This window comes from Patagioenas fasciata, chromosome 3 (assembly GCF_037038585.1).
Source record: "Patagioenas fasciata isolate bPatFas1 chromosome 3, bPatFas1.hap1, whole genome shotgun sequence".
Classification (NCBI taxonomy): Eukaryota; Metazoa; Chordata; class Aves; order Columbiformes; family Columbidae; genus Patagioenas; species Patagioenas fasciata.
In genome coordinates, this window is record NC_092522.1 from 47,219,661 (window position 1) to 47,233,610 (window position 13,950).

General features: G+C 45.5%; 1 long non-coding RNA gene across 1 annotated transcript in view; it reads left to right on the forward strand.

Moving 5' to 3' along the window:
* LOC139827561 (uncharacterized) overlaps positions 1-13,950 on the forward strand; it is a 77,923-nt gene that overhangs the window by 12,899 nt on the left and 51,074 nt on the right. Inside the window, exons 3-4 of the long non-coding RNA XR_011738312.1 lie at positions 9,005-9,085; positions 10,162-10,328. This is a non-coding gene — a long non-coding RNA (uncharacterized lncRNA). The remainder of the gene's footprint in view (positions 1-9,004; positions 9,086-10,161; positions 10,329-13,950) is intronic.

Below are 13,950 nucleotides of genomic sequence, written 5' to 3' on the forward strand. Positions count from 1 at the left end.
GCGCGCGCGCGCGCGCGCGCGCTCTCTCTCTCTCTCTCCTCTCCTCTCCTCTCTCTCTCTCTCTCCTCTCCTCTCCTCTCCTCTCCTCTCCTCTCCTCTCCTCTCCTCTCCTCTCCTCTCCTCTCCTCTCCTCTCCTCTCCTCTCCTTTCTCCTCTCCTCTCCTCTCCTCTCCTCTCCTCTCCTCTCCTCTCTCAGTCTCCTCTCCTCTCCTCTCCTCTCCTCTCCTCTCCTCTCCTCTCCTCTCCTCTCCTCTCCTCTCCTCTCCTCTCCTCTCCTCTCCTCTCCTCTCTCCTCTTTCTTGGTGTCTAGATCACTGCTTCATTTGGTTAAAACATGCAAAGTGACTTTCAGAGAAAAGGAATGGTGTTAGGAAGAGGAAGCCTTGTGAGGCTTCGTTTGCATTACTGGATCGTGCTGGGCTTGGTTTGGTAATTCCCTCTCTCTAGGCCTAGAGTTTCAGTGGTTTCAGGTTTCAGCCCAGCACAGCATCAATAAGTCCATTCTTCCAGGAAGGTCTGACGTACCTTCGCTCCATCTCTCCCATTGTCCCCGGAGAGTGAGGTTGTTCAATGCCAAGGAGGGTTCAGGTGCAGCCTGGGCAGAAGGAAGCACCTTTGCCCTTTCTTGTCCTTCTACAAGCAGGCAGGGACAGCTGCCTCCCTTCCCCACATAACCACTTAAGGGTCCAGCTGCCGCTAAGAGGGTTCGGCTGCCTATACCTTGAACGGAGGCCTAGGCCAGTTGCAAGTGGTCAGGACCTCCCAGGACCAGCCCTTGGCTTGGTTTTCCCTCTGGCCTCATTAGATCAGGAGGAGCCCCGTGCAGTCACGATAGATTTGAAGGACGTGCTTTTACTGACAGCGCCTAAGGAAAACTTGAGGTGTCTGATGACAGCCTATTTGTGTCTTAAAGCTGTTCTGTGGTACTGAAGGACAGTTATTGAAATTAATAAATAAATGGACCAAAATAAAATTCAGGAAAGAAAACAGCTCATTGGAAAAGTTATGAATGCAGCCATCAGCCTGGTTTTGCTTGTTTTGGGCTGGGTGACAGTCACAGGCACAGAATTCGGTGACATTCAAACCTTTCTCTACAGGTGAAGGGACACAAAATGGGATCTAATTTGTTCGTCATGGGGCGTCACTTACTGGCATACTTTTTTTCTTGGCAAGACACTATGGGTAATTTATGTCAATGTCATCAAAGACACATTCTCGTTACTCTCACAACTGTGACCTTGTATCCAGCTAAAAGAGTTATAGCGGGTAACCAGTGAGATGCTCAGCTGACGTTCACAGAGCAGATTTTCCAAGCAGCAGCTGTGCTGGCAGGGCTACCTGCCATGCTGTCCGGCCACGTCCGTGCCAAGCGATTCTGGGAAAATGCGGGCAGTGACGCCACAGACCAGTAAGGACAGAGGTGAGTTCCTGGAAGACGCCTACCAAAGGCAGCAGCCCGTGGTGTAACGTACTGTGGGACATACTGCTGTAGGGACAAACGAAATGTGGGGGGAGTGTCAGACCAGTCACTCGTGCACGTTGCAGTGTCCCGTCCACACGGCAGTTTTACTGAAACAGTGGCAGAAAATTGGCTGCCTTGGTCAGGAGGAAACAACTTAGCTGTCACAGCTTTCACTCAGAATTGGCTATGAGCTGGCCAGGCATAAATTGCTTTTAGAGTCAGTCCTGCCAGCTGTATTACCAACAAAGCAAAAAGTGTCTCAGGGACACAGCTCGGGTTCACATGCTTAAACCCTACCTGTCATAAGGTTGCTAAACTTCTCCCTGGGGCTGGTACTACAATATTTATTGTATTGGCATGCTGTCTTTTCTTTTTGACTGCTGCATGATTGTAGTATAACATGTCCTGTTGACAAGGGCTAAACTCAGGGTGAGCTGCGTAAAGAGATAACTGTGGCCTTGATCACTTCATGCTGAAACCGAAGTAAATTACTGGATGCCAAATGACTTATTCCCTTTTATTTCAGATTAAACAAGCTTAGAATCTGGCCTTCAGATCATATTATTACTCTAATTCAACTGGGTCATATTTATAAATTCACGTAGTGGTCAAAATGATCCAATAAATGCCAGAACACAATCCCAGCACTTGCAAAATATCAAATGTATGTATTGGCACTCTTCCTGTTTGCTGACTGCAGGACAAATAGGTTTCATATTGGGACATCAATGTCTGTTTCAGCAACTAGATGCATGACAAAGCCATGTTATAATCTGGGTACTGATTACAGCATTGAAACATGTTGGCTCAGCACGTGGTAGATTTAGATGCGTAGATAGATCAACTTTTTAGTGGCCTATGGCTTGATTTCAGCATGGAGAAGGTTGTCAGCATACTTGTGCTAATTAAGGGAATGGCATGGGAAACTCCTTTCCACTGCAGATACAGCCAGAGCTCAGGAAGTGTCATTTCTCGTCAATGGTTTTTGTAACAGCTAGTTTATCTTGAAGTAGAAGAGCAGATTTGTGTCTTAGCTGTATTTCCGAACAGGCCTGAAGCTTGTTTTCACCTGTTCCTGGAGGACGGATTGAACAGTTATGTCACAAACACATAGGGAGAGTGTTTTAGCTGTATTTGGGGCTGGCAGTGGATGGGTAGATTCTCTGCCTTGATTTGATTTAATTGTAATGTTGACAGTAACTGGACACCAATAAATAAACACAAGTTTGCGCTCTTGCTTTTTTAGAAGAACTTCCTTGCTGCTGAAAATAACGCTTTTTCCCAACAGTAACACTTCTTTTTTTCTCCAGGCAGTGTTTTGGATATGTTATGCTACTCTTAACATATTCCCATGTTCAAGTTCCAGAGAAGGCAGGCTGAAACGCTGCCAACTCTATTAAGTCCTTTCTGTTACACTGAGTCAGCTGCTGTGATTTTTACCTTTGCTCTTGGTCAAAGTATTACACTCTATTATCCTCTTTTTTCTTGTTTTAAACATAAGAAATTGCAATACAAATGTTTGCTTCATGTGCCTACATTTCTTCCTACTTGACTGACAAAACCAACACATTACTTTTATTATTAATAAGACAGGTACACCTAGAAATCCTTGATGTTTTCCCAAGGGTTTCACACCCCAAACATATAGGACAAACAAAAATGGGAAATCTTAAAGCGTCTTTATTTGCATTTATGAGCAGGGAACTGAGGTACCCACAATTAAAGGGGTACTTAATTCCTTCTTGTTGAAAGACCAAACAGAGAAGTCTTCAGCAAGGCTAAAAACAGACCCAGGACCAGCAGGTCTCTGTCCTGCAGACAGCTCTGAACACAGTTCTGCTCACTGGCCCCACGGTGCTCAGTCCAGCGCAGTCATACGTCCACATGTCCCTGCAACTGAGCTCAGGCCTGCAGCCCATGTCTTTGCCACCACCTTCACTAGGCCAGCATGGTTCTCCTGTTCCTGGTGCAAGGTGCTCCCAGAGCTGCTGGCCTTCTGCCCCCTCCGCTTTAATAAGAATTCTTGCTCAATCAACATCTGCAGTGAAGGCTTATAGTGACTGCCAACTGACCGTGTAAGGCCTCCAGAATGGCTGCTGCTGAGAAACGGCTGCCATGTGTAGGAGGTCCTGGCAGACCTTCTCCATGCCCGTCCATGGGAAGAGTTTTGCAGCTCTTACCAGTTGAAGGTGGAGTCAGCTACAACCTGACTTACCTTCCTTGGCATTTTGAAGTCTGGTGAAACATGATGCATAATGACACTTGTTCTGCCTTTGCAAGTAGGAGACTGCTTTTATGCCGAAGTGTCTCATCGGTGAACCTCACCTCAATGCAGAGTGCTTATTCAGATGCAACCATGAAAATGAGGGCTGGCTAAATAATGCCTCCGACTGAAAGGATCCACCGAAGCTCATTATAATGATCTTAATGACTTCCAATTCAGCTGTGTCTGTGATACCAGAGTGCAAAGATAATTAATGGAAGTGCTAAATACTATTATTATTTTATATTAGTGACAGGGTGGGGGTGACACCTGGCGAGTCCTTCCTCCATCTGGCCTAGGGAGGAATGAGGGTTCCCCCTTCCCTCCACCCTCTCAAGGCCTGGGAATGATGGACTGTGCAGGCAAGGTGGAGCCAGCACTCTGTTCGCCCTTGCAGCTGCAGCAACCTTGGCTCTTACTTTGCATCCCTGGTGTCAGGGGGTGGCTCCTTTGCACAACAGGAGATTTGGTGCACGTGCAGCAAACTGGGAGAATGGAGAAATGCCCCGACACCACCCTTCCTGCCACTGTCTTGGCAGCAGAGGAAGCAAACATTCTGTCTTGCTCTGTCCCCTGCTGTTTTTTCTGGTCTTTCCCTCAGTTTACTCTTACTACCTGATGTTGTTGGATTTTCCCTTCATGCTCTCTCCATACCTGTTTGATCTCAGCTGGGCCCCACCAGTACAAGCACTCCCTCGGCTTGAACAGGATTTCTGTTTCTTCTGTGCTGGCGGATCAGACTCTGAGGACGAGGAGGGAGGCATTTGAACCTGGCTTTGAGTGGGGTCTTGGACCAGATGACCTCCTCAGGTCCCTTCCAGCCTCAATTATTCTGTGATTTGGGGACTCTGGTTCACTACTGACATTGTTCTAGGCCAGGAAAGTGCTAACCCTTTGACCCTTGAGGAGATTTTAAGGAAACAGTGATAACTCACGTGGTTAACAATTTGCTGTCTGACTTTTGTGTAGGGCCCAACAGATGCCCCGATCAGCAGGAACCGTGCATGCTGCCAGGGTCTGTACAGCAAAGCCGCAGTCATCAGCCCTGCTGGATCACAGGTGGAGCGGTGAGAGCGCATTCACTTAGCTCTGCTCGCTGACCACGCCAGCCTGCGCCAGGAGAAACCTGTGCCACGGTGATTCAGGCTCAAATGATTACTTGACCCAAAGGAAGGCCTGATGATATGCTGAGGCTGGGACACACCAGCAGTGATTATAAGGTGATTCACTGCCTGTGCCCTGCCGTTCAAAACATCCTCTGTATTGCACAGGCAGGGCCATTCACAGAGGCTGCAATGAGGAAGTGATATTTGCACCTTTAGCTGCCGCCTTCTCACTGAACCTTTCAGCCTCTGGCGTGGTGCTTGTCTTCCCTGGGTCATGCTGACACTGAGAGGTTTGCTGGCAAGAGGCAGCTCCCTGATGGTGCCATGTGACTACAGCCTGGCACCTCCTGCTGATGATGTCCACATCAGTTTGGCCAAAAGTGTGGTGCAGCCAGGCATGCCGATGTCCTCCCATCACCATCCTGTGCCATGTGGAAGCACATCATTGGACTTTGATGCTAAACTGAGGGGCAGGTTGGAACTCGGACTCAAAGTCCTTTAATTCTCTGTGCTCCGGCCTGTAATTTGCACATCATTCTTCAAAACTCTCGTAAATTCTTTGCACTGCTGTTCCCACTTCCATTTTTCATGCTGTCAGAAATATGGAGCTCACACAGCCCAGACTGCTGCTGCGTTTCCTTTATAGAGGGGCACAGAGCCTGCTGTCTTTTTTCATTTCTCACATTGCTGTCTATACTTTCTTTTTTCCTGTTCCACCCACCTTTTTGTCCTTCACTCTTCCTCTCCTCCAGATTCTCTCCTGCCAGATATGTGCATTTGTATGGTTTCACCGAAGTGGTCTGAGTGCACTGACTACATCTATCTTGTCATGCTAAATGCTTCCCAAAGCACTGATATTAGTGCATGCAGAGCAGGGAAGTCCTCAGCACCTGGGAAGTACCATTTTTCCTGACCCAGGAACTGATGCTGCTTGTGGCAGTGTGCTGGAGGCACTGGTAAGATCTGACGCATGGAAGGTTTACTCATGTTGGCTGGGACTCACAGGTGTGTTTGGGCTAATAATGCACATAGCTTGTATTGTGCTTTCCCTGAAGCTAAGTTGAGCAACGTGTTAGTTAAGTTAGGCATTACTCAGAGCTCCTAAACCTCATGTTTTGCCAGTGACAAAGTTGCGAACTTGTAGTACAACACTCATGACATTTTCTGTGTAGTGTAATGGCCAAGCTCCAGCAGAGTTGTGCTCCAGCCTCTTCATCTGACAGTTCTGCCTGGACTTTTTTCAAATTTAAGTCTTCAGCTGTCATGTACTCTTGCCAGCTATCCTATATGTCTAAATAAGTAGGTGAACTATGTCTGGAAAATAATCTATCTTTCTGATGAATTTAGCCCTTTCTTCCTGTGAGTGAACTGTTTTCAGACTGTCTTTCAAATGTATTTTATGTGCAGTAGTATTATTTGTGCTTTGCTTAAGTGTGTGTTAGCTATGAGTTCTCTGTGTGCTCCTGGATGTAACTGTGGTTTTAAGTACCCACTGCTGGTTATTCATAGCACGCATTTAGTCATTTAACAAACACGGTATTAGTTCTGCTCTCTAAGTGGATGACTAATACTCTTATAAATAGGAGGAATGTGATCTGAAAGGTCACGTGACTGTTCCCAGTGTGAACATATCCCTAAACTATGAGACTTCTCATTCCAGGAACGTGCTTGCAAAAAAGAAAATGCTGAGTATCAGAAAGAAGGAGAAGGGTTCAAACCCCATTCAAGCAATTTTTCTGCTTTAACTCAATTTGCAATTGTTTGTTGAGTTTTGCATTGCAAAATATTTTTGCAATGTTTGCTTTTCTTTGCAATCTCTCTTGACCTGCTTGGGAACATAGGAATTGCCTCATTGGAACAGTCCTGATCTCTCTCCCATGTCAGTGCCCTCCGTTGGAACATAACAGGACCTAGATGTTTCTTGTATCTACCTTTAAATTTCTCCCTACCCTCTTTCGTGTCCCATTGGAAAGCAGGACAATGCTTAACAATTGATTCCAAAGAAAATTAGAAAAGTGTGTGGTGCCAGTTTCTGTACTGCCTGTAAACCACCAGCTTTCCTCAGCTCACTAAAGGTGTGTCTGTAGCACAAGCTTAGCCCAGGATTGAGCCCAGTCTATCTTCATGGACTGCCTGTTTGGTCAATTGAAGTCCTCCTGGACTGTGTTCAGGAACTATTTGGGAGAGTGCTGGTTGGCCTGGGCCAAAACTGTACCTGGGACCACACAAAGAGCTGGAAGGTTGGGTGTTTGAGCTCCCCCTCTCTTGTCCTGATTCATTGGCTCGATTTTCTGCTCTAGATGCTGCCAGTCTGGCTGGTGTCAGGCAAGTTACCTAATGCATGATATAAGAAAGAGAAGACTCTTCCAGCTTCATTTCTAGCCTTTGTCCCTTTGTGCCCTCTCTCAGATGGGGGTAAGAGTGCATCCTCACCTTCAGAGTAGTGAGACTGCCAGAACTGGATACATTGGGAAGGTGGGGTGTGGTACAGGTGAAAGTCCAAATTCACTGCAGTGGTTTATAGAAATTTGATTCAGTGAAGAGTTGGGCCTATGGTATACACATGCCATAAAGATGGTACACTCAGATCACAGACCTATCAGAATTTTGTCCATGCTTATCATACAGTTACAGAATGCATTAACATTAAAATATGTGGGCTAAAAGCAATCAGTGCCCTATATTTTCTTCCTGCCAGCCTTTGTCTTGACTTTAGGTTGCAGATTAGAAAGGACAGCTGAGGATCCGAGTGCCCCCAAGCAGTCTATACACAGTCAAGAAGTCCTAGAGATTTGATAGACTATACGTGATGTTTCTGCCTGAGCACACAACATGTTTCCTAACTTTGGCAGTCTCAGAGGTTTGATTTCAGTGGAAGATAGTATATAGAAATTAAACGTGATTGAGAAGTGCATATGCAGGGCTTATGGAACAGAGTGCGTGTCTGCATGTGCATGCATTAAAATAACAGGGCAAAGGTGACTGCGATGTATTATTTACCTGCTGGCTCAGATTTATCTGCCTGCCTTAGGGACTCCTGGCTCTTGTCTCTCAGATTTTGTTCCTAGAGAAAATTTCAGTGCAAAGAACAGTGTTTGAGGGCGCTTTCCTATGGCTGGCTTTGTGTGTGCTGAGTGGTGCATTTAAACTGAAATAAAATGTTCCACTCAGGTTATTTTGGATGTGCCGACATTTGCTTGCTTGTGGGTGCTTCTGAATTTCTCCCTCTCCCTTGGTCAGTAACAGAACCGTTTTACTTATTGATGGCAAGTAGGTGGTAGTGGTGGGGACAGGTCTTGTTTGTGGCTACTGGCCAGCTGACAATAGACAGTGATAAAAACACAGAAAAAGATGAGAGGAAGGAATGGATAGTGTAATTACACCTGATAAGGGTCAGCATGACAATACATGTGCTATATACATATTCAAAACCTACACATAAACACATAAAAGAAAATATTCAAGACATGGAATCAGGTTCTTCCAGAGAGCAGCCACAATTCTATAGAGAAACAAGAAAGGTTGGTTGGTTTTTTTTTTATACTGTAGTGCTGTCAGTCAGACCCTCCCTTGCCTGCACCTGGGAGAAGAGTGTGTTAAGTGTGAGCAGAATACCTGATCTGATTGTAACCAGCATGGCAGATACCTGTGCAGCACCTCACTGCAGCACCTTCCTGTGCCGGCTGGGTGCCAGGGGACGCATCATGACCAGTCAAAAGCAAACCTAGTTACACTAGATCTTGAGCAAGGTCCTCAGAGGTGACTGTTAGAAAAATGCACCTACACATTCCAGATAGATCTTTTTTCAGCACTGTTCAAATCTTGCTCTCTACACCTGGACAAATGCAGACCTGTTTTTTCATGTTGTGGGGTAGTTTCACTTCTGAACAGGAGCCACTTTGCAAAGGAGGAAGGAGAAGCACCAAGCCTGCTCCCAAGCTGCCATCTCTCTCCTGGGGTTCAAGAAAACCAGAAAGCAAGCCCCAAATCCTTTTTCTTTTTCACAGTGACACAACGGAACAGAACAGGATTTCCTTCAAAGCAGCGACAGGACAGGCTTTGCAGCATTCTTACAAGGGTGAATTTAGATGCCAGGGAGTGGAATTTCCAAATGCATTTCCCTTCCTACACCTTTTCTTTTTCATCTCCATAAATCTGTGTCATTTTTTACAGAACCTATTTTGGGGGAGAGAACGGGTACAGAACAAGTGATGAGCTATTCAGAGCTAAAAGAAGAGATTCATGCTGCCAGAGGTAAGACTGCAGAAAAATGTGTCAGTGTAGCAGATGATAGTTCTTCTCTTTTAATGCCTCTCCTGAAGCACCAAGGTGTACGTGCTTCTCAAAGGGGCTGTACATCTCAGAGGTAGTCTATGAACTGCATGTTGAAATGGTTGCCATGGCAGTGACTGAGTGCAAGTTAGAAAATGTGATTAGCTGGAGTTGGCCTAAATAGCTCAAGGGAAGGATAAAAAGAAAGAAAGAAAAAAAAAAAAGGCCAAGGACTCTCTGTTATTTCCAGACTGTGCCAGGAAGAGGAAGCTGCATTGACAGAGAGGAGTTTGCAGGAGTGTGCTGCGCGCCCCAGCCCCAGCTGGGGTACCACCAGCAGCTTGGGGTACCACCAGTAGCACACACCGCCCAAGGACTTTCTCCCCCGTACAACGTGCCAGCGCAGCAAATGTGAACCAGCTGGGGACATTAACACAGACCAGTCCCATTGGTGTTGATTTGGGGCAGTGGTGCTTCTCCAGAGTCGTAGGTGAGGCCAGGGCACCAGTCAGCCTTCAGTGACCCAGAGAACATGGTCACAGCACTCTCCTGGCTGATGCGGTTCATGGCCATGCTGGAAAGTGGGAGACTGTGCTGCAGAGAGGCTGCAAGCCTGGCCCGAAATGGCACAGAGAGCTGCTAGCCTGAGCGGGGTGTTAATTGTTGAACTCCTTGTCCCTAGAGCCATGCCAGTTCCTGTAAGCCACTAACCTATATCTGCCTGAAGCATGCCTATGAAAGGTATCCCGTCTTCATTTTGAAGCCTGAGAACTGGAGAACGCAGCCGTTTTTGTTAATTCATTGCAGTAGTTAATCACACTTCCTCATTAAAATAAATATATTTGCACCTTATATCTAATTTGAAAGCATATGGGATTAGCATTCAGCCTCTGTTGTCTGCTGTGTTCTTCTCTGCTATATTAAAAAAAAAAAAAATCACTTCTTGAGATCCTACAGGTTTTTGATTTTAAGGTTTCTTATGCACTGCAGTCACTTTCAAGCTTGTTTTTGAGAAAGTAAAGCAGCAGAATTCTTTCTCTCAAAGGGTTTTATTTTAGGTCTTTTCAGGGAAAAGTGGAAGACTGGGAGACTGCAGCAAAGAGGTCTCAACACCTGGTGTGGATTGAAAAACATACTCTCTAAGAACTGTAGAGTGCCACATTAGGGGTCCAGATGCCCAGTGTAAAATCAACAGAAGATATTTATGCAAGCTGAGAGTACACAGGTAGGTGTTTGCAGGAACAGAACCTGTTAGCCCGTTTCTCTTCTCTCATAGCTTTCTAAAATAGAGAAGTTTCATTCACATTAGCCTGGAGTGCTTCTGCTTCTTAGTGCTTTGAGTGAGGTAAGATATGAATCCACTCAGGCCAATCCATAACATTTGACCACTTACAAAGGATATTTTTCTCCCCTCCTGTCCAAAGGGATCTGTAGGTTCTTCCTTTAAGACGACTACAAACCAGCAGCACTCACCATGGTTAATGGTTGGGTGGGGGAGCTGGGGTGAGAGAGATCAGATGGCCTGCACTTTTCGAGGAAGAGAAGAAAAACCCACAAGACACCTATTTGCCCTACATATCAGGTTGGCTTTTACCATTATTTGCAGGAGTCTCTTCTGCTTCTTGCACCTCCTAAATCCTTGTCATCCAGGTTTGAGAGCTGAGACTATCTTCTTTGGCACCAAGTCAACAATACGTTTTTTAGCACCAGCAGCCATTCATATTTTACATTAGTGTTCCTCTCTGTTCCTTTCAAGCAATAATCGTAAATATCAGCTTTCATTCCTAGAGCGCCTTTCATCCCAGGGGCTCCCAAAGCACTTTCCAAGCTTAACAAGCTGATTGTAGAGCACTGCTTTAGAAAGGGTGAAACTTGCTTCCCATTAAAGCCTGATTTTGGGAAGAAAACCTCCAAATTATAATGTCTTCAATACACAAGGGAGCCTTTGCAGCTGTTATTTACTATACATATTCCCTTACCAGAAAAGATTGCTTCTTGTTCCTCCATCTCCTCATCTCCCCCAGTTTCATCCAGCTGTGCTCAGTTACCTGGGGGAGAAGAGTACAAATACTAGGAGATGATCATCCCCTGTGATCCAAGGAAGTGCATTTTTTTCTGGAATCCTATTGCTGCCCTCAATAGCTTCTTCTGACAACTCCATTTCCATCCAGTCTATTTTCTCTTTATTGGGGCAAATGTCCTAGGGCAGAGTTGAATGTCCTGTGACTTTAGCCGGAGAGGTCATCATCCACAGTTGGGCCATGCTAACGATCATGTGAGGAACTGTAGTCCTCTTCAGGAGAAAGTCAGCTGGTCTAGTTTAAGTCACATTCCTCTGCAATCAAAGCAACACTGGTTGCTTTGCACTGAAATGAATCATGACCTTTCAAATGGTCCTTTATTTGGCCCATCTGTGGGAGCAGTAAGCCTGGGAGAGAAGACTGTTGCTGGTAATTTCTGAGCTGAAGAATTTGTTTCCTAATGAATCATACAATTAATTTTAGGGCAGCTTGAATCTGACCAGTGTCTATTGTTTTAGTTGGTTTCAGGAGGACTTAGTATGGTGGGACCTGTCAGTCCATTGATGCAACAGAGCTTTGTTTCCCATCAGCTGTGGGGGAAAGTGGTCTCTCCTCCGCTTGGCTGAGAGAGGCGCAGGTGAGGTGCATGAACTCCTGCTGCTTCTCCGAGGTCACACTGAGAACCTGTGATAGAAGGGGTAACAAAAGCCCTATCTCTGGTTTAATGCTTCAACTGCACAAATGTAATTTATCAATATAGATAGCTTTAGGTGAAAGATACATCAAAGCATATTTTTGGCTGCTGCCATCAGAGGTAGTACTAAATCTCCTGGGGGAATGCAAGAAGTGGGATGTTATCCAGGTATGAAAAGCCAAATCTTCTTACTGTCTCTCCTCTTTTCTCCCATTAACTGGGTTCACAGGGAAGCCCTTTCTTGGGGTTGTGACGTCATCTATTCCCATAAGTAGATTTTTGGTTCAGAAATGTATTTTTGTTCTTTTCCAACAAAATGCTGCCTGTTTCAATGCTAACACTGAAGATCTGTGAGTTGGCAAAGGATCCAAAAAGAATAATGAACCAGCATTTACTGTTTACATTTGCCACCTTGTGTAAGTGCTGATATTACCATTTCTGAAAGGATTCATTCATCACTGAAAAAAGGTTTGTACCTCTGAAATAAGAGCTTGCTTGGGAGGGCCTGTGTGCCTCCTTTCTTCTATCAACAAAGCTTACCACTGTCAAGAGATGGTTTTGTAATGGATGTTAATGCATACCTATTATTTCAGGATGAGAATTAGCTACCGAAGATATTTCATGCCTATGTCTGAATCTTATTTATTTTCTTGTGTCTTATTTGTTTATTTATATATATATATATATATATAGAAAGTGGCTCTCTTGTTTGTGTGGGTTTTTTGTTTTGGTTTGGCTTTGTTTTGGTTTTAAACTAAAATCCTCCGATACATCCTCAAGCCCAGTGATTAGTTCTCATGCCATGGAAAATCAGGCAATCAGGTAGGCCTGCACTAGAAAAAACAGTAGTTGGTGAAAACATTTTGCCCTTTTTATACTATGATCTCTTTTGGGGATGAAATAAACTTACTTTTATGAAGTTCCCTTAAGTCCTCCTTACCTCTGGCTCTTTGTCACACTTGTTGTGATTTGCCTTAAATTAGTTGCCTTCACACTGAGGTACATGATGCTGTTTTGCTTAAAAAAAGAGGTTGGTATGTTCTGAGCTGGCCCAGCTGGCATGCCATGAGCGGTGGCTCTGGGTGGAACAGGTTCCCTGCACGGCCAGCAGCCAGCATTTGCTCCATCATCATACCGCACGTCTGGGCGCCTGCAGCAATGGAGGACATGTAACAACAGCATTCATGTGGGACACAAAAAAGTTCAGGCTCTGTGCGATGCCCACGTTTTGACTAGGATTTCTTTGGATTCCGTAGGATGAAGATCAATCTCTTTTTCGGATATGTTATTATGTTATGACCTCTAATACCATCTTTCTTTTAACCAATTTGACTGCTTCCCTTGCAGGCTGGAAGCAGTGGAGGGCTGGGGGTCTCAGCTCCTGGCAAAGGACGGCTTCAGTTCTGGCAGGAGGCTTAGGCCATTGGCCCAATCCAAATGCACATTCAAAAAAAAAATAAAAATGTCTGGAAGCTAACCTGCTTGCAAGCACCCCTTTCATGTGAAAGCTGATGCTTTGTGAGCACCATAATTATAAAGCAAAGGAAGAACGTCAATGTGAATGAAATGAGAGACCAAGCACCAGCCCGCTGGTTCTTCTTCTGTGAAAAGTCCTCTCGGAGGGGTGCGAGTCTCTGAGACTTCCCTTTAAGCTGTCAGGCAGGGGAGGCTGGACCCATGGCTGACAAGGAACCATGAGGGTCAGACCTCCCCCAGAGAGGTAAGACGCTCTCTGCCTTTTGGGGACCATGATTTCAGCATGCAGCTCTGTTGCATGGAGGGAGCAGAAGTAACGCTGGGAATCTCTAAAGGGGTGAGTGGGGATGTAAAAGGCCGGTGGTGCACATAAAGCAGGGGTGTCAAACTCATTTTCACTGGGGGCCACATCAGAGTATTTACACTTATACAGTCCGAAAATTACATTTGTACCTTCGAAGGCAACCGCGAGGCTGATGTGGCCTCCCGTGAAAATGAGTTTGACACCCCTGACATAAAGGATTTCATTGTTGCTCTGCAACAGGCTAACACTTCTCTGCACAGAACCAGGATAATTTCTCTTCAATCTGGGGCCGATTGCCAGGATTCTCAAATGTAATCCTCGTGGTATTACTTGCAAAGATGAATCAAGGGTA